General features: G+C 38.7%; 1 protein-coding gene across 1 annotated transcript in view; it reads right to left on the reverse strand.

The window, feature by feature from the left end:
• LOC110160762 (collagen alpha-3(VI) chain-like) overlaps positions 1 to 18,843 on the reverse strand; it is a 128,792-nt gene that overhangs the window by 100,573 nt on the left and 9,376 nt on the right. The gene's annotated exons all lie outside the window — the stretch shown is intronic.

The raw sequence follows: 18,843 nt of genomic DNA on the forward strand, positions 1-18,843 counted from the left end.
TGACATCACATGGTGGAACAGAGCATTTTGAGCTTTGGAAATGTAGCCAGTCTAATCCAATAATACATGAGTGAAAAAAACACAACTCTGATTTTTATGAGGTTATTTTAAGTCTTAAAGCCCACAATAGTCAATTGTACCTAATATAGGACCTTTAACACTTAACAAAAGAATAAGGATAGAATAAAATAGCACTAAATTACAAAATGACAAAAATATGATTTTTTGAATAATATTTAATCATTATTTTTTGAATCATCATTGTTAATATTTTATTTGTTTTGTGACATTTCGCTGTCCAGTTCTCATGTTGTACTTGTTCACAAATTTCCATCTGTTTTACTCCTGATTTTCACAAGCCCTGTGGAGGAGCTGCAGGTCAGTGTAGTCTGCCAAACTCACAGAGCTATAAGTCCGTCAAAATCACCACAAGAAATCCTCCAGAAATGAAAGACTTTGAACAGAAGCAGATAGTGCTTTAACTGGCTGGGAAATCTTCAAATGAGACTTTTTTTAATATATGACCTCACCATTGTATAAGAGGTGACATATACTGTAACACAACCTTTTATAAGCAATGATGAGTTGATCAATCCTCCACTAGCTAGGTGCAAATTGTAGCCTGCCCACCAGCTAAGAGTAAACTTATACACATTTTGGTCTTATTTTTTCTTTTTTTGTATATGTTATTATAAGTAAAAACTATGCACAGTAGTTGTACATCATATTAAGTTAGGTCAGGTTAGTTTATTTGCCATTTGTAGTTAAAAAACACATTGGAAATACATGCTCAAAGAGCAGCATGAGACATTAAAAACTGCTACATGAACAGTAGACAATCCTTACAGATGACATATGACACTGTGACATAAACAAGATACAAGGATTAACTAACTACAGATATGAAAGTGTTACATCAAAGTTCAAAGTGCATTGTTCAAGCTTATAGCAGCTTGTGGGAAGAAGCTGTTGAAGCTGTGCATGGTGAGAAGTCTTACATTTAATGGTAATTTTTTTGCATACATTATCAAATTGTTTTTAGGATTATCACCTGTGTCTAATGCTTCCTTGAACTCTTCCGGAAAACCTGGAAATCTTGAATTTACATTTTAGCAGTAGCTAAAGGTATGAATCATCTTTTTGTTTTGTAAGGCTAATGAATTTGTTAATGGTCCCTGATAAATACAGATTAAACTAAACTAATGACGACGTCCAACTCTACCTGTCCACCAATTTCATAACCCCAGCCACACATTCCACCCTCTGAAATAAAGTCCTGGCTACAGTCTAACTTCCTCCAACTCAACTGCGACAAAACTGAAATAATCATCAGCCCTAAGACACTCACCAAAACTCATACTCAGCTCACCCTCTCCATTGATGGCTCCTCAGTCCCCTCCTCCTCCCACCTCCATAACCTTGACATCCTCTTTGACCAGACCCTCTCTTATGAACACCACGTCAAACAAATCACCAAAACCTCCTTCTATCACCTCCGGAACATCACTCGCCTCCGCCCATCCCTCTCCCCTCATTCTGCTGAAACCCTCATCCACGCCTTTGTCACCTCCCACCTCGATTACTGCAATACCGTGCTCAGTTCACCTTCCAAACTCCTCAACAGACTACAGTACATCCAGAACTCTGCTGCCCGCCTCCTCACCCGCACCTCGTCCCTCGAATACATCACCCCTGTCCTCAGATATCGCCACAGGCTCAGCATCCCCCAGGGCATCCAATTCAGACTCCTCACCATTGTGTAGAAGTCCCTCCACAACTTGGCCCCCACCTAACTCTCTGAGCTCCTACACCACCACACTCCCACCTGTGCCCTGCGATCAGCTGATGTTCAACCTCCTGTCCCCCCCCCACCAGGACTCAACATAAGACCTGGGGGGACAGGGCCTTCTCTGCTGCTGCCCCCACCCTCTGGAACTCGCTGCCCAAACACATCAGAGACTCATCCACATGCCCCATGTTTAAAAAAACCCTGAAAACCCATCTCTTAAAAAAACAAACAAAACAAAAAAAACTTCCATTAACTGTCTTTTTCTCTTGTTTGTTGTTGTTTGTATTCTCATGTAAAGTGTCTTTGAGTATCTTCAAAAGTGCTATGTTAGTGTTATTATTATTAATGTTTTTGTTTAGTTTGTTTTGCTGTATTATCTGGATATCAGATTTATAGAGACTGTTACTTCCATCATCATAGTTAAAAAGAGCAGTAGGAGTTTGGAAAGACATCCTCTAAAACCCATAAACATGCAGTAAAATTTGCAAACAAAGAAGATTTATCTCTATTCTGCAATATTGGGCATCTCTCATTGCAACTAATTCAAACAGAAGTTTGAACAAAAATGTAAAAAAAATAAAATAAATTAACGCTTGTCGATTTTAATAATTTGGATTTCTACAAAAATAAACCCATCTTTTTCACATTTGTCTTTGTTTGTTGCCATCTGTTTGAGAGCCTGTGTTCTCATGATTCAAAGTCACAAGATTAAAATGTCCTACTTTTCTTTGACAGTTTTCCATCTACAAACCCGTGCCAAATCTGTCAGAAGGATTTAATCTCCTCTTTTCTTTATTGTTGAAGTTTTAGTCCCCAAACAGCTGTGCTCATGTCTAGAGTCTTGTCCTGAGCTGACCATTGGACCAGAGACAACTTAGCCTATTGGGAATTCATGCATTAGTCCGTGGGATAGTTTTCCTAAGTAATATATTGCTAAAATGCAGTTTTTGTTAGATGTGTGTGTTATAGTAAATGGAAAAGCTTAGCGAATAACACATTGCAGTTGCATTTTGGCTCCGCCGGTTAGCCTCTGTCACATTGTTAACTTGTTTTTGCCAAAGTGTAATTCTTAGCTGCGCCAAGTTCTTTGAACTTTAATTTGGTTGGAATAAAGTTACAAATAGCATCAAAAATTGTTGACCAAATCTACAGTATTCTTCTGATTTGTTGCTACTGTTGAGCTGTTTATTAAAAAATACACTATTTCTACTCTGGGGGGGTCACCTGCTTGTCCACATGGAGATGTGATTGCTCTGACTTGAATGTTCCATGGCATTAATGTATCTCAGTGGAGAGAAGCAGATCAGGCCAGATTTCCTGTCAGATCTCTGGAGAGGCTTAAACTTGACTATCATGCCTTTAATCAATTACAGGTATTGCTCCGAAATACATGGAAATGATGCATACTTTGAGTGGGCTTCCTTCTCCACAAATCTGGCTTGTAATTTGGTCAAGTGACATCAATAATTTGTTTTCTGGAGATAGATAAGTTTAAATCGTAATTCCTCTATCAAAAAAGTTCCATAGTGTGCCTTTATGAATTTAAGGAAATTTCTTAGATAGGGGGTATTATGCAAAATCAACATTTTGCAGAATTCTTCAACCATGTTATAACATTGTTCCCTCATCCAAAGCATTCCGCTCCTGGGCCGTATTTGGACCCTCGTTAGGATTGGCAGTATGATTCTTTCCAAAGCTCCTCCTACAAGCCTACTTCTCCCATTCTCCTGCACAGCAATTTTTCATAAATATACAAAAGCATACACAACGTATATACAAAACAATACACTACAACTTCACAAACCTGATGCAATGTGCAATGTGCACTAATTTCATTAGTGCAACACACACTGATTGTCATAAGTAGTACTACACTAAACTCTCCAAACCTGTGCATTCTTCCCATGTGAACACAGAAGTTAAGAACAGGTTAGAGCAGGGGTGTCAAACTCAAATTCACAGAGGGACAAAATTTAAACCTGGGACTAAGTCATGGGCCAAACTAAAAATTTATTGAAAAATTTCAACAATATCTGCTTGTTTTTCCTCTTCTTTCGAGATATGTAATGTTAAACCTTTTATTATTTAATAATAGTTTTGCTTAAAACATTGAATCCAGAATACACATAATATAATATAATAACATTGTAAATAAATAATGTCTCTACAGCCTATCTGTAGCCGGCGAGCCAGCTCTAATACATATTTAATATGATCTCGTGGGCCAAATATAATTATTTTGCGGGACAAATTTGGCCCCCGGGCCTGAGTTTGACATGTCTGGGTCAGAAATTCTGTGTTGATGCCGTGTGGAGGTGAAGTGGTTATTATTCAGTTTATGATGTGTTGGGTCAACCTTGTTTACACTGGATCAATCAAACATGTGACTTCAACAGACTTTCTCAGTTAAACCAAATGAGATCATGACATCCGTAGATCATCAGGCTTTGAAGAGTTGTTTATGCTGCGTCACCCTCGAGGATTCTGGGATACGGAGTTGAGAGAGCAGAGGTGAGCAGGCGTGTGAGAGCTAGTCACATGTCTACAGAGTTAGGACTGGAAATAACATAGTCAGTTACATTTCCTGTATTCAGTAAACTTTTCTTTTTTACCATGAGGGGTGGAGGATATGCAAGATAAATCAAATACAACATTTTTAGATCCTAGCTCTATTGATACTTTGCAATCTGGGGTTGCTCTACATGTATCTCTATTGGTTGAATTTCATTGACCATGGTGACACAGTGCAGTTTTTAACTTTGAATGAAAATTCAAGAAAAAAATACAACACATTTTCAGGAGCCTTGCTTGTCGTGGAATTTCCTATTGCATATGGCATAAAACAATTATAGATTTTTATTGTGAAAAACATACATTTTACAGTGGCGTTTGGCCTGGTGGTACCACCTGCTTATCTCCATGGAGATAGGTTTAATGACATACTGTGGAGCCTTTCAAGCAGATATAAACACATTGTAGACCCATCAACAGAAAAGTTGCATAGTGTGTTTTTAACTGAATGCAAACATATGGAAAACTTAAATAATCTCCCAGCACAACAGATTGCAGACTATCCAAAAGAAAAGTTACATAGTGTACCTTTAAGTCTGAACACAAATGTATGGGAAATGTAGCAATAATAGAGTTTGAAAGGGGGTTGATGTCATGAGTTTTAATGGCAGCAGAATCAGTTGGTTTTCAGTCTTGAGCGTTGCATGTGATGTGTGGATTAAGCAGGACATGCATGACTTCACTCTCACATTCTTTCTCTGGCTCAGTAAAGTGGAGCAGTGGTCCGCCAGGCCCCTAAAGATCCACTGGTGTCATCCACAGTGTCCTCAGCCAGGGCTCCATATAAACAACACTGGCTTTATATGCAGACAGGCCAATAGGAAAAACACACTAACTCAATTACAGGAGGATGCTGACTGCAGAGAATCAACTCATTTTACAGGGTAATTCTTGATCTGATTTCACTGATTTTATTTTGTGATTCACAAATGTTAAAAAGTACCTATTTTCGACCATAACTGTTCTATATGTGCATTTTTTATATGAAAAGACCCATATTATGTGATTTTCATATCTATATTATAGTGTTGATTCCTCATCAAAATATATTCAGACATGTATTTTGTTTGATTGATACATGTTAAACACATAAATCCTGCATATTTAGTTCATCTCTCAGACAGAAAACATTCCACCTGTTCCAAATAATGATGTCATGTGTTAATAAAGGAAATGCTCCACTGTGTTTTAAACTTCATACATCCTTACTAGAATCATATGAATGATTTCAACCCTGGAACTGACCACCTCAACTGAACAAAAGGTACAAGGTAGCTGTTAACTTAAACTTAAACTACCCAACATGTCATCTCAAGGTGAAGCATTTTTGGCTTTGGAGATGTAGACAGACTACGAATACGGTATAGGGTTATTCAAACAGGTTTGAATGAAAACACAACTCTCGGTATGTTTTTGAGGAGATAATAACATTCTAACATGACTAAAAGCTCACAAGAGTCAATTTGGTGTAATCTTGAATTTTATACACACGCATGCACGCACACACACACACACACACACACACATATATATATATGTATATATGTATATGTATATATGTATATATATGTGTATATATATGTGTGTGTATATATATATATATATATATATATATATATATATATATATATATATATATATATATATATATATATATATATATATGTGTATATATATACTCTTGGCGTACAGCTTGATGTCATCCATGTAGACGAGGTGACTGATGGTGGACCCATTTCTGAGTCGGTATCCATAGCCAGTGCGATAAATTTTTTGGCTGAGGGGGTTCAGACCTATGCAGAACAGTAGTGGGGACAGTGAGTCTCCTTGGTATATGCCACATTTGATGGACACTTGTGCAAGTGGCTTGCTATTGGCTTCAAGGGTGGTTTTCCACAACCGCATCAAGTTTGCAATGAAGGCCCTCAGAGTCCTTTTGATATTGTACAGCTCCAAGCACTCAGCGATCCATGTGTGTGGCATTGAGTCGTAGGCTTTCTTGTAATCAATCAAGGAAGTGCACAGCTTAGTCTTACGGGTTCTGCAGTCGCAGGCGACTGTTCGGTCAACCAGGAGTTGGTGCTTGGCTCCCCTGATGTTTTTGCTGATGCCTGACATGAGCTTCCATGTTGTGGAGAGACAGGTTATTGGCCGATAGTTGGATGGGACTGCACCCTTTGAGGGATCCTTCAGGATCAGGATCGTGCGCCCTTGGGTTAACCATTCAGGGTGTCTCCCATCCCTTAGCAGCTGGTTCATTTGTGCTGCCAGGTGCTCGTGGAGAGCAGTGAGCTTCTTTAGCCAGTATGCATGTATCATGTCAGGGCCCGGTGCGGTCCAGTTTTTCATACCTCAGACTCTTTCCTGGATGTCTGCCACTGTGATGGTGACTGGATTCTGTTCAGGGAGGTTGCTGTGGTCTTCTCTCAGATCCACCAGCCACTGTGCATCGGTGTTATGTGATGCCTCCCTCTCCCATATGCCTTTCCAGTACCTCTCAGTCTCCAGCCTTGGTGGGTCTGCTCTGGTGTTATTATCCTGCCACTGAGCATACACTTTCGCCGGTTGTGTTGCGAACAGCCGATTTATTTGTCTAGCCTCGTTATCTCGTGTGTACCTCTTTAGGCGGCTGGCCAAGGCTTGGAGCCTTTGTTTGGCAGTTTCGAGTGCTTCAGGTATGGGCAACTGGTTGTACCACTTGGGCAAAGATGGTACTTCACTTAGCCTCTGTAACCATCGGGGTAAACATCGGGGTTGCCTTGTGTTCATTCGGGCCATGATCTTATCTTTCAGGTCAGCCACTGCCTCGCTCAGCGTGATACTTATTGGGGCTTCATACCCAATCTCTGGTTGGGGAGTTGGTGTCAACTCCCCTCTGACCTGGCATACTGGCCCCCCCTTGCCGTGGCATTTGTGTTGTACCTCATCAATCTCTAGTTGATAGGACGGATCCTTTTTTCTGAAATCTACGCGTGCAGGACGTGCTGATCCACATGCGCATCTAGCGCGTACAGTGGAGCCGCCCTCATTAACTTTCAGTGCATTCTACAAATTACGTGTCCAAAAGTTGCAGTGACATTCTTGTGTCACAGAAAGAGCACATATAGTCGTGTCCTTTAGTCCGACAGAAGCTGATGCATTAGCGCATTAGGAAAAAGCAGCTTTTTTCCAACGTTTACATTTATGCAAATTAGCCATACCGTTTTAAGTTTCGTTTCTGTAAGAAGTAAACAAATGTGTCAAAGCTGCGTTAAACACATTCAAATGTCAAACGGGCTGATGTGGCTCTAGAGTGGTTATAGTTAACATCTTGTAAAGTTGTTGTAAACTGGAGTCAGTTTGAAAAATAAGTTTAGACTTTCATTTACATATCTCACCTAAAAATAAAATGAACTGAACTTTGAACTAAAATTGTGAACTATGAACGTGAACTGTTCAATTTGAACATGTGTGAAGTGAACTTTGAACTAGTTCATGAAAACTGTGAACATGCACAACACTGTGTATGTATATATATATATATATATATATATAGAGAGAGAGAGAGAGAGAGAGAGAGAGAGAGAGAGAGAGAGGGAGAAGAGAGAGAGAGAGAGCGAGAGAGAGAGAGAGAGACAGAGATATACATTTTACAGTGTAAAATCCAGTTGTTAATGATCTGTTTCTAGAGCTAAAACATAAAAGTACATGCTTAGTTGTACTTTCCTCCCTTACATCAAACAGTAGTTGAGCTTCAGTGGCTTGGAGGGCCTTGCACTCATGACTCATTCTTAATAGTTGTTGCTGGTGGGACCTCCCTGTGGATAAACCCTTTGTGTGGGTGGTCTGTATTTGCCAACTTTATATTTTGATTTCACACGTTCAAATTTGATATCAGAGTCCTTTTATTCACAAAATCAAATGTTATTGGTAATTAGCACCAGATAATATCTAATAATATGTTGATAGGGAATGACTTTACCACATTGTCCCAGTGCAATCAGTGTTTTGGCCTTTGTTAAACCGGGTACATCCAGGAGAGTTAAATATCTGGTTTAAAGTTTAATTAAAGTCGTTTATTGGGAACGCTGTAATAACATTTGCTGGTAAACTCGAGTCTACATCTGTAAAGTCTTAAGGCTGATTTGTCATGTGGAAAAATCTTCTGGGAAAGAAGGATGGTGAAAAGGATGCCCATTGTTTGTTTTGTTCATTAGCTCTTAATTGGAGTTACTAAGTGAATGCAGAGCTGTTTATTTATGTATTTCCACTGACTTAAAGAAAGGTCGTCAATGTAGTAACAATAGTATCATGAATTTATCAGGATCCTATACAACGTCATTAATTTTATCACAATTATTCTACACTAATACACAGGGACTTTAAAGATTCTGGTTGAGAGTATGTCACCTCTGTGTTGTGTTGTTGTTTTTTCTTGTTCCACTGTGTAGCGTTTCACTTCCTCCATGGATAAAACTATTTAACTCCATCACACCAAATTACAAGCAAGATCTGTGGAAAGGTGACCCCACTCACATTTGGAATACATGTTTTTCAAGGTAATTTAATAACACATGTATTTGTGTAATGTAAGACTGATAGGTTTAATGCCATACTGTGGAACATTCCAGGCAAAGGAATGATGTCTCTACAGTTTAACTTCTAACATGAAGGTTAACTAGCCCTACTGGAAATGGGCAATATATCAGTCCCAGCATTAGTAGTGACCAATATCAATGTGATTTTTCATATCTGTCAATGCTGATATTCGATACACTTCTGAACACTTCCTCCAGCTACTCCGGGGAAACCCTGAGGCATTCCCAGGCCAACCTAGAGACATAGTCCCTCCAGCGTCTTCCCCGAGGCCTCCTTCCGGTGGGACATGCCCAGAACACTTCCCGAGGGAGGCGCCCAGCCTTTCGGCTCAGCTCCCTCTTCACCACAACGACTCGATGTAGCGACTGCAACAGGACTCGTCAGCCACTGCACTAATCCACCTGTCAATCTCACGCTCTATTCTCCCCTCACTCGTGAACAAGACCCCAAGTTACTTGAACTCCTCCACTTAAGGCAGGTACTCTCCACCAAGAACCATGGCCTAGGATTTGGAGGATCTGATCTTCACCCAGCCACTTCACACTCTGCACCCAGTGCATGCTGCAGGTCCTGGTTTGATGTAGCCAACAGGAAAACATCATCTGCAAACAGCATAGATGAGATCCTGTGGTCCCCAAACTGGACCCCCTCTGGCTCCTGACTCCACCTAAAAATTCTGTCCATAAATACAATGAACAGAACCGGTGACAAAGGGCAGCCCTGGTGGAGTCCAACATGTACCAGGAACAGGTCTGACTTACTGCCGGCAATGCGAATACAGATCCTGCTCTGGGTCACACAGGGACCGAACAGCCCTTAGCAAAGGGCCCATATTCCTGGAGCACCCCCCACAGGACATCATGAGGGACATGGTCAAATGCCTTCCCTGGATCCACAAAGTACATGTAAACTGGTTGAGCAAACTCCCATGAACTCTTGAACATCCAATGAAGAGTGTAGAGCTTATCTAGTGTTCTGTGGCCAGGACAAAAATCACACTGCTTCTCCTGAATCCGAGGTTTGACTATCGGCCTGATTCTCCTCTCCAGTACCCTGGAATAGACCTTACTGGGGAGGCTGAGAAGTGTGACTCACCTGTAGCTGGAACACACCCTCTGGTCCCCCTTCTTAAACAGAGGGACCACCATCCTGGTCTGCCAGTCCAGAGGTACTTTCGCCGACCACCACTCGATACCGCAGAGACGTGCCAGCCACAACATCCAGAGACTTAAGATACTCAGTACGGATCTCATCCACCCCTGGAGCCTTGCCATTGAGGAGCTTGCTAACCACCTCAGTGACTTCAGCCAGTCCCCAGGATTGAGGAGATCCTCAAAGTATTCCTTCCACCATCCGACAACATCCCCAGTCGAGGTCAACAACTCTACACCCCCACTGTAAACAGTGTTGGCGTCGAATGGTTTGCCAGATTTTCTCTGACGTGAACTGATAGACCTCCTCCATGGCCTCTCTGAACTCCTTTCAATCCTGAGTTTTAGCCCACATCGACAATAGAGGCCAAGGATACCATGTCCACAGCCACAGCAAGGTGACATTCCATGTCCCCAGATCCACTCTGGTGACACTCCATGTCCAGAGATCTGGTTGTTGAGGCCCCCCGCCCCCACCGGCTCCCTACAGATTCTTCGACGGGTGGTGGGTCCATGGGAGTACAGCCCCCACCATCCGTTTGGGCTGTGCCCGGACCCCGTGGAGGGGGGGTCTGGCCACCATATGCTCAGCCACCCCAGGTCTGGGTCCAGGGTGAGGCCCCAGTGACGCCAATTTGGGCAACGTAACTGGCCTTGTTCTTCTACTTGTCATAAGGGGCTTGTGAACAAATGTGAAAGTTTAATTTTGTGATCATTACTTTAACTTAAGATAAATTTGTGGAACTTGCTATGATTTTAAAAGATAAATATCGGTATCAGCCAAAATCATTTATTGGCCACAGCAACGAGCCAAATATTGGAGCCTATTCCTAAAGACTACATGCAGTTGTTGTGCCTTTCAGCCAAACACTAGACCCTCGTATATAAACAAATCTAAATAAAACTTGTCTTTTTTTTGTGTAGCAGGTGGATTTGAGGTGTTAACATCTTGCAGAAAACATTTTGGTAACATGCCCCAAAACAAGAAGCAGACTTAAAGCTGCTTTGTTAGCAACAGTTGTACTAGGGCTGCACAATATTGATACTTTGCAGCAGATGTCATTAACATTTCCTGGGGGTGTGATGCTAACTGTAGGCACTGCTCTGTCTGAAGCTCTGTTGTTTTACTTTAAATTGAGTTTTATTCTTTTTAACAGAGTCTCATCAGAAAGAACTGTTGTAGTTGGACCTACAACAGGTGAGACAGTTTGTGCTGTTAAACAAGTTTCTCACACATAAAATTACTGTCACTTTTTTTGACAGTGTTTGCTAATGTGTGCATTGTGTCTTAATAGTAGCTATTCCACCATACAGATACATGTAGAACATCGCCAGCGTGATGTCACTGCAAAGTATTGACACCTTTTGATGTAGCAAATATCAACATCGCAATATTGGCAGACCCCCCGGAAAAGCGGAAGAAAATGGATGAAATATTGGCAGACGCAATAAATGATGTTGCTTGAAAATAAGCATTCAGCACTAAGTTTACAAAGCTGTTCTTATGACAGGAAACATATATTTTTTTGTATTCTTAAGTTAAAGAAAAGGCAGAAATAGTTCATAATTTTCTTACTTTAGCTGTTTGATCTTAGTATACATTTTTGTTTTCAGTGTTTAACTCGTAAATTATGGCATGCACATTTTTATTTTCCTAAATGTACTGTGTCAAAAAGTATAATAATATATTAATGATATTATTACCAAAATACAAAATGTAGCTATTGAATGTTGCATCTTTATTTCATATTGTTTCGTTTAGGCTATAGATCTCAAAGCTAATTTTCATCTCTGAGACATAGAAAACACAGAATACATAATATAGCATAAAACAATGCACTTCATTAGGCAAGGCAAGGCAAGTTTATTTGTATAGCACAATTCGTACACAAAGTAATTCAAAGTGCTTTACAGAATAAGAAATACATTAAAATCATAATAAAAACAAATCAAAACATAAATAATCATGAATATTAAAATTAAAAAAGAGAGACATAAATTGGAGAGAAGAGTGCGGAATGAAAACCTTTCAGTTATATGCACAGTTAAACAGAAATGTTTTGAGCCTGGATTTAAATAGCGTCACAGAAGAGTAAGGAATTAGTACAATTATTTCATGATAAAACATTATAATGACATTAAAGAGCACTATCCCCTTCCCACCCTACTCCCTCTTGTTCAGAATACTTGGACTCAAGCTAAGAAATACCACTATGTGCTAGTTTTGCCAAATTACTTCTAAAAAATATGTATGTGTTTAACTTTTGTCCTTATATTTGAATGCTTGTACTGTTCCCATATGATCTAGTCCGACCTCTGCTCAGACAGCTGGTTATGACTAAGGTTATGCACATTCAAACCAGCTCAGACCGCAGTGTATTGTGGGTACATTCCAGACTGTCATGCTCAATCAAACAGTTAAAAGGCTCTAGTCCAAGTCTTGTAAAATGCCCATACAATCCACTGGAATCTATCAGAAAACTGCTATAGACTGCTATAGTTTAAAACCACTGTGAAACATATCAGTCCAATTTTCAGTTTGTGCTGCTGACTGCAAAAAGGGAAAAAAGGACATTTTTGTATTTGCAACTCCAGAATATGATTAGATTTTCATGTTTTTATAGCTGTAAATTTGAAGAATACATATGAGAAAACTAACCAATAGACATATGCCAAAGAGGGAAAGAGTGTAGAAGTATTTTTCTACTTATTCACAGTGCCCTCTGGTGGTACATTTGGGTGCTTTGGTAACTATAGAGAGGCACAACTGTTAATTATAACAGGGATTACCATTACAACATTAGTTCTAACAATTATTTATCCAAAGGATGACAAAACTTTTAAGATTTTATGGCTTTCTCTGTCTTATGTTTTTAAATGATTTTATGCAGGTTTATGTGTGAATAAAGCCAGAAATTTGCCACTACCACTCATAGACTTATAAATATAAAAATGTACATAGCTCACTTGTTTGCTGCACAGGTGACACTCCCTTAGTCCACTTCTTTATACAGTCTATGGTACCACCATTGGGTTATCATGATTACAGGCTTGACTTTGTTTGTTACCAGCACGGTTTTCTAATTACTCTGTGTGGTTATGTTCCATTCTCATTTAATTGAATAGGGGGTCATTACTGGGTGTTCTGGCATTTTGTGCCCAACAATTTACTGTGAATTTTGAATGAATGGGGCTTATGATTTGTTCCTCTTATGGTGATGGTTCTTTCTTCTTTTTTCTTCTATTGCTAAAGATGAAAAAGCCAAAGCGGCATCTCACAGTGGACCCCATAGAACTGGGCCTGGGCTTTGACTATCTGAGTGAATCCAGAGGACGATATTGTCAGGTACAGGGACAAACCTGTGTGGTGTTCTTTTAAATCTGTAGGACTTTCTTCAATGAATCAATCATTTCTATCTCAACTCTACTCTCAATATTATGATCTCTACCTTTCTCTTTTTTTCTTTCTCTCTCTCTCTTTCTCTACAAAATGCATTTCCTTATCTCATCTTGTGTGAAGAATACCTCAGTCGTCCAGGTAGAATCCATGGCAAGGAGAAAATTCAGTTTGTTGACTGGACAAAAGTTAGTTTGGTTGAAGACGTTTCGCAGCTCATCCAAGCTGCTTCTTCAGTTCTGGTCAGAATGCTGGTGGACACTTCTTTATATCTATCTGTAGGGAGGAGCCAACTAACTGAAACTAACACCCACTTATTGACCTGTACAGGGTGTGGAGACTAATTAACATAACAATTCATGGCCATAATGAGGCTACAGGTCAATAGGCCTAACTAACTAACTGAAACTGTAAACAAGTGGGTGTTAGTTTCAGTTAGTTAGCTCCTCCCTACAGATAGATATAAAGAAGTGTCCACCAGCATTCTGACCAGAACTGAAGAAGCAGCTTGGATGAGCTGCGAAACGTCTTCAACCAAACTAACTTTTGTCCAGTCGACAAACTGAATTTTCTCCTTGCCTTATCTCATCTTGATTTGTTTCTGAATCTTCGAAACATTTCCTTTATTAGTCCTTGTGCCATTTTGTTTTACATTCTTTAATCTGGCACAGTTGAGACTGGATTAACACATTTAAAAAAATGTTAAATCTGTTGTAATGATTATAATAATTGAAGGGTTGTGTATCCATTTAAAAATAGTAAAACTATTGTTTACTATTTTGGTGTATTTAAAATATTTAAAACAATAGTTTTTAAAAAATAGAAATTTTCAGTTTCTCAATATATCATTACTTTTTCCTTTCTGTTATTATTACTATATCTTCAACTAGTACCACTGAACACCAGTAATCTCCTATCCATTGTTTCAGGCCCACATTCCCAATGGCAGTGTGAGTGACATGGGGAAGAGAATGGACTACAACAATGGAGGTCTGGACTACAGCCAGGGGGTGGAGTCTGCAATCAGCCAGCATCAGGGTAAAGATACACAATTGCAATATATTATCAGTAAGTAAGGTGGACTTTTAATGAAAGCAGTAAAATACTAGTCCATCCCAAAAAAAATTGTATATCATGACAAAGTTCAATATTTTTTCTCACTCATTTCAGAACGTCAGACCTGTGTATTATATAGACTCATGATGCACAGAGTGAAATCTTTCAAGTGTTTATTTCTTGAATTATTGTGATTGTGGCCGACAGATAATGAAAACACAAAATGACATGACATGAGATCAATTTAAAACATTATATTTTTTATAAAAATATCAGGCTTCTGAACAGTATGTTCATTTGTAGGCACTAAATACTTGGTTGGGCCTCCTTTGGTATGAATTATTGCATCAGTACATGTTGTGTTCATGTATATATAGGCTAAATTCTTCTCTCAACCAGAAAACACTCTGTTCCACCTTGTGATGTCATGTAGTAATACAGGAAGTGTACAGTCCACTTCACTAGAATAATAAAATAATAATAAAGGGTTACTCAAACATGAAAACAATGAAACAAAACATAACTCCAGGTACGTGGTATTAATAAATTGACATGAATGAAGAAAGTAAATATGAAAAACAGATTTTATAAGCTGTAAGACAAATTAAACTTTGGTACTGCACTAAACTTGTTCAAGACAGGAAGTACTTTGTTGAAATTGGAAACTGTGTCTCAGATCACATGGCCCTGTCCAGTGGGGTGCCCCAGGGGTCGATCCTGGTACCCCTTTTGTTCAGTCTCTAAATGTTGCCGTTATGCCAGATAATACACAGCAATAATGTGTCCTACCACAACTATGCAGACGACACTCAGATCTATGTCTCACTGCAGCAGGGGACTATGGACCAGTGAACTCACTCTGTCACTGCATCCAATAGATCAGTGTGTGGATGCAAAATAACCTTCTCCAGCTAAACTCAGACAAGACAGAAGTCATAGTCCTTGGCTCACAGAAATCTCTCTAAAACTTTTAAATCAGGCTGTAAGTCCTGTGCTCAGACTTCCTGTGGTTCAGAGAATAGACTTTAAAGCAGCTCTACCTGTGTACAAGTCTCTCTATAGCCTAGCACCAAAGTATATCTTGGACATGTTAGTGCCACATGAACCTTGGAGGACCTCAGGGACTGGTCTCCTGCTGGTGCCCAGAGTCAGGACTAAACACGAAGAGTCAGTGTTTCAGAGTCATGCAGCTAAAACCTGGAACAGTCTTACTGAAGATGTGAGACAGGCCTCTACTTTGACTGTTTAAATCCAGGCTCAAAACAGTTCTGTTTAGCTGCATATGACAGAAAGGTTTTCATTCTGCACTCGTCTCTTTCAGTTCCGATACCAATTTTGACACTATAGCATCAATAATAATAATAATAATACATCATTATTTAAAAAGCACTTTTAAAAATAGCACTTTTACAAAGTGCTGTACAAGCAGCAAAGAACAATACAAAAAGCACAAAAATAGCATACAGAAAGCATACAAAAACAGACAAGGAGGCAAACAATCCAATAAATTATAAAAAAAATAAAATAAATAGAAATAGAATAAAAATAAAATCAAGCTAAAACCAGTTAAAGGAATGATGAAGGTGTGAGAGTTTAAAAACACAGTGGGGCACTTCCTTCCTGTATTACTATATCACATCACAAGGTGGAAGGTGAGAGAAGTTTTATACATGTGTGAATGAAACAAAGCATCAGGCATGAGGAAACATTATAAAATAGAAAATAGCTTAATGTGGGACCTTTAAATTGCTTTGGTATATCTTTATTAATTTGTCTCTCAATGTGGCTAATATAAAATAACTTACATAACAACACAACAATAGATTTTGAAGCCTACTAGGAATCCTGACCGTGATTTTACATTTAACCATAATGAACTGTCTGCTCACAGATCACTGACCTGAACAGGCGCATGTCGGCTGTGGAGTCTCTGCTGAACCGACTGGAGCAGAAAATCACCTCCAAACCTGACCAGGTGAGTTCAAATACTCTGTAATACTGTTATAATAATATAGCCGTAATATAGACAAGATAAAGACAGATACAACAGATATAGCAATTACTGAAACGCATGTGTAGTGTTTCAAAAGTCCTATATCATGCAAAATTGACTCTCGTGAACATGTTAAAATGCTGTTACCTCCTCAAAAACATACCTGGAGTTCATTCACACGTTTGAGTAATGCTTTGGTTGTTTTCCAGTTAACAGCTACCTTTTACCTAGAAACAATGCACTAGAGACATTCCAGGGCTGAAATGATCTAAATGATTCAAGTTAAGGTGTACAGAGTTTAAAAGCAGTTGAGCATGTCCTGTATTACCACATGATATCACAAGGTGGATCAGAGCGTTTTCTGTTTGAGGGAAGAACTGCCTAAATATGCAAGACTTCTGTGTTAAAACATGTGTGAATGAAACTAAACAAAACTCCTGGTATGTTTTTACCAGGAAATAGCAATATAATATGACTAATATGGAACCTTTAACTAAATAGATTCATCATTTTTCACCATTTTATAGTGTTCTGTTTGTTTAATTTAACTTTTATGATCACAAATATTTTTTTAACTCACTCACCTTCAAGTGTTATATATACTAGCACAAGTATCTATTTATTCTATAGTCTTCAAGGAGTGTCCTGTCTCAGTAATGGAATATCTCTGTCTGATTGCTCACACAGTCATTTCATAAATCGCTCCCAACTCGTCCCATCCACGTTTTTGTTTTAAACTTAAGTCTGTAATGCACTGGTTTTGCTAAAGATGGAGCTAGCCCACAGAGCTTAAAGGAACACTACGCTTTTCTAATTAGAGGCTACCACAAATTAGAGCAATATCAGCTACATGTTTCAACCCTCTTTGGTGGAAGACCACTGCTTTCATAAATTAGTGTTCTTTGCATGTTGGATTGAACAAGCAATACAAATCTACTGGCTCTGATTACATGATCTGGAGAAGTCCTCTAAAATAATGGATTAGTGTGAACAGGGAATGTATTATTTAGTTAATATGTGGAGTGCACATTACTTAATTATACATGCAAGGATGTAATGTCAAATAACTGATAAGAATTCAAAGACCATATGAATAGCATTCCATATTGAGTCTACTTATGAAGGAAATTGTATGCATTATTGACTTTCCATATTTGGTGGTAAGATATGTCTTCAGCATATCTCCCACCAACTGGTAAGAGAAAATCAAATAAACTTACAGATGGTAGCTTTCAAATCTTAAACTGTCACAATCAGTAATACTTTTATTCAGCCCCAACGGGAAACAAAATTTGTGTTGGTCTGACAGAAGAAAACAAAGATAAGAAAATTCAGATTTAATAAGTATCAGAGTAAATAAATGATAAAAAAGGCTTATTTATTTGTGCCTTTTTTCATAGATAGATATTTTCATTTACATGTATTTGTGATCATGTTTATACCATTTTCCACTCCTCTTTGCAGACACAGAATGAATTGAAGACAACCCATTTGTACACAAGCCTAATGATGAAGAGGAGGATCATGATGAAAACCAGAGCAACCTTCCTCAGTCATCCCTGGACGCTTTGATCAGCAGGATCCCCATCAGACCCTCCTCCAGACTCAGTTGTTGTTCCATCATTGAGTAAAACAACATCCCTTTTGACGTCTTCGGATGGGGCTGATGTGACTGTTGAAAAAAAACAAAACATAATACTCATGTAACACAATATAATAATAATAATAATAATAATAATAATAAATATTTGAAAGACCCAAATAGTGACACAAAATGTAATGTTCTCCCTTTTATGTTTAGCATAGGGCAGTGTTGGGATAGTTAACAAATTAAATTCTGTTTCTAAACAAAAATCTTTAAGTGCTTTCAATAGCTTCCTATTTTTGCTATGGTTATGTTAGCTGAAAAGCAATATTCTTAGGGCTTCTAGTGTCACTGATTAAGTTGACCATATCAGCATTCGTCTAGGTTTAATGAAGGTTCTGTGTGAAATGAAATAAATGCAGCATTTGGTTTTCAAATCACAGCACTGATTTAATAGTTGTTGTGAGATCCTTTTAACTGCGCGTGCCTTTGTTCAAGTTATTGTTGAGCTTGTATAAGCTATGAATGGTGATGACCAATGCAACTGAGCACTTTTTTGAAGTCGTATGTGTTGTTCTAGTTAGAAGCATGCATTAAACAAAAAACAATTCATTGTATTCTTTAATCTTCAATAACTGGAAGGTAAATGCCCCATTAATTTTATTTTATTTTTTTTCATGAAAATGGGGTTGATCATTAAGTAAGAGGCTGAAAGCTTTTATT

This window comes from Boleophthalmus pectinirostris, unplaced genomic scaffold (assembly GCF_026225935.1).
Source record: "Boleophthalmus pectinirostris isolate CB_2022bp ecotype Guang Dong unplaced genomic scaffold, ASM2622593v1 HiC_scaffold_1, whole genome shotgun sequence".
NCBI classification, from domain to species: domain Eukaryota; kingdom Metazoa; phylum Chordata; class Actinopteri; order Gobiiformes; family Gobiidae; genus Boleophthalmus; species Boleophthalmus pectinirostris.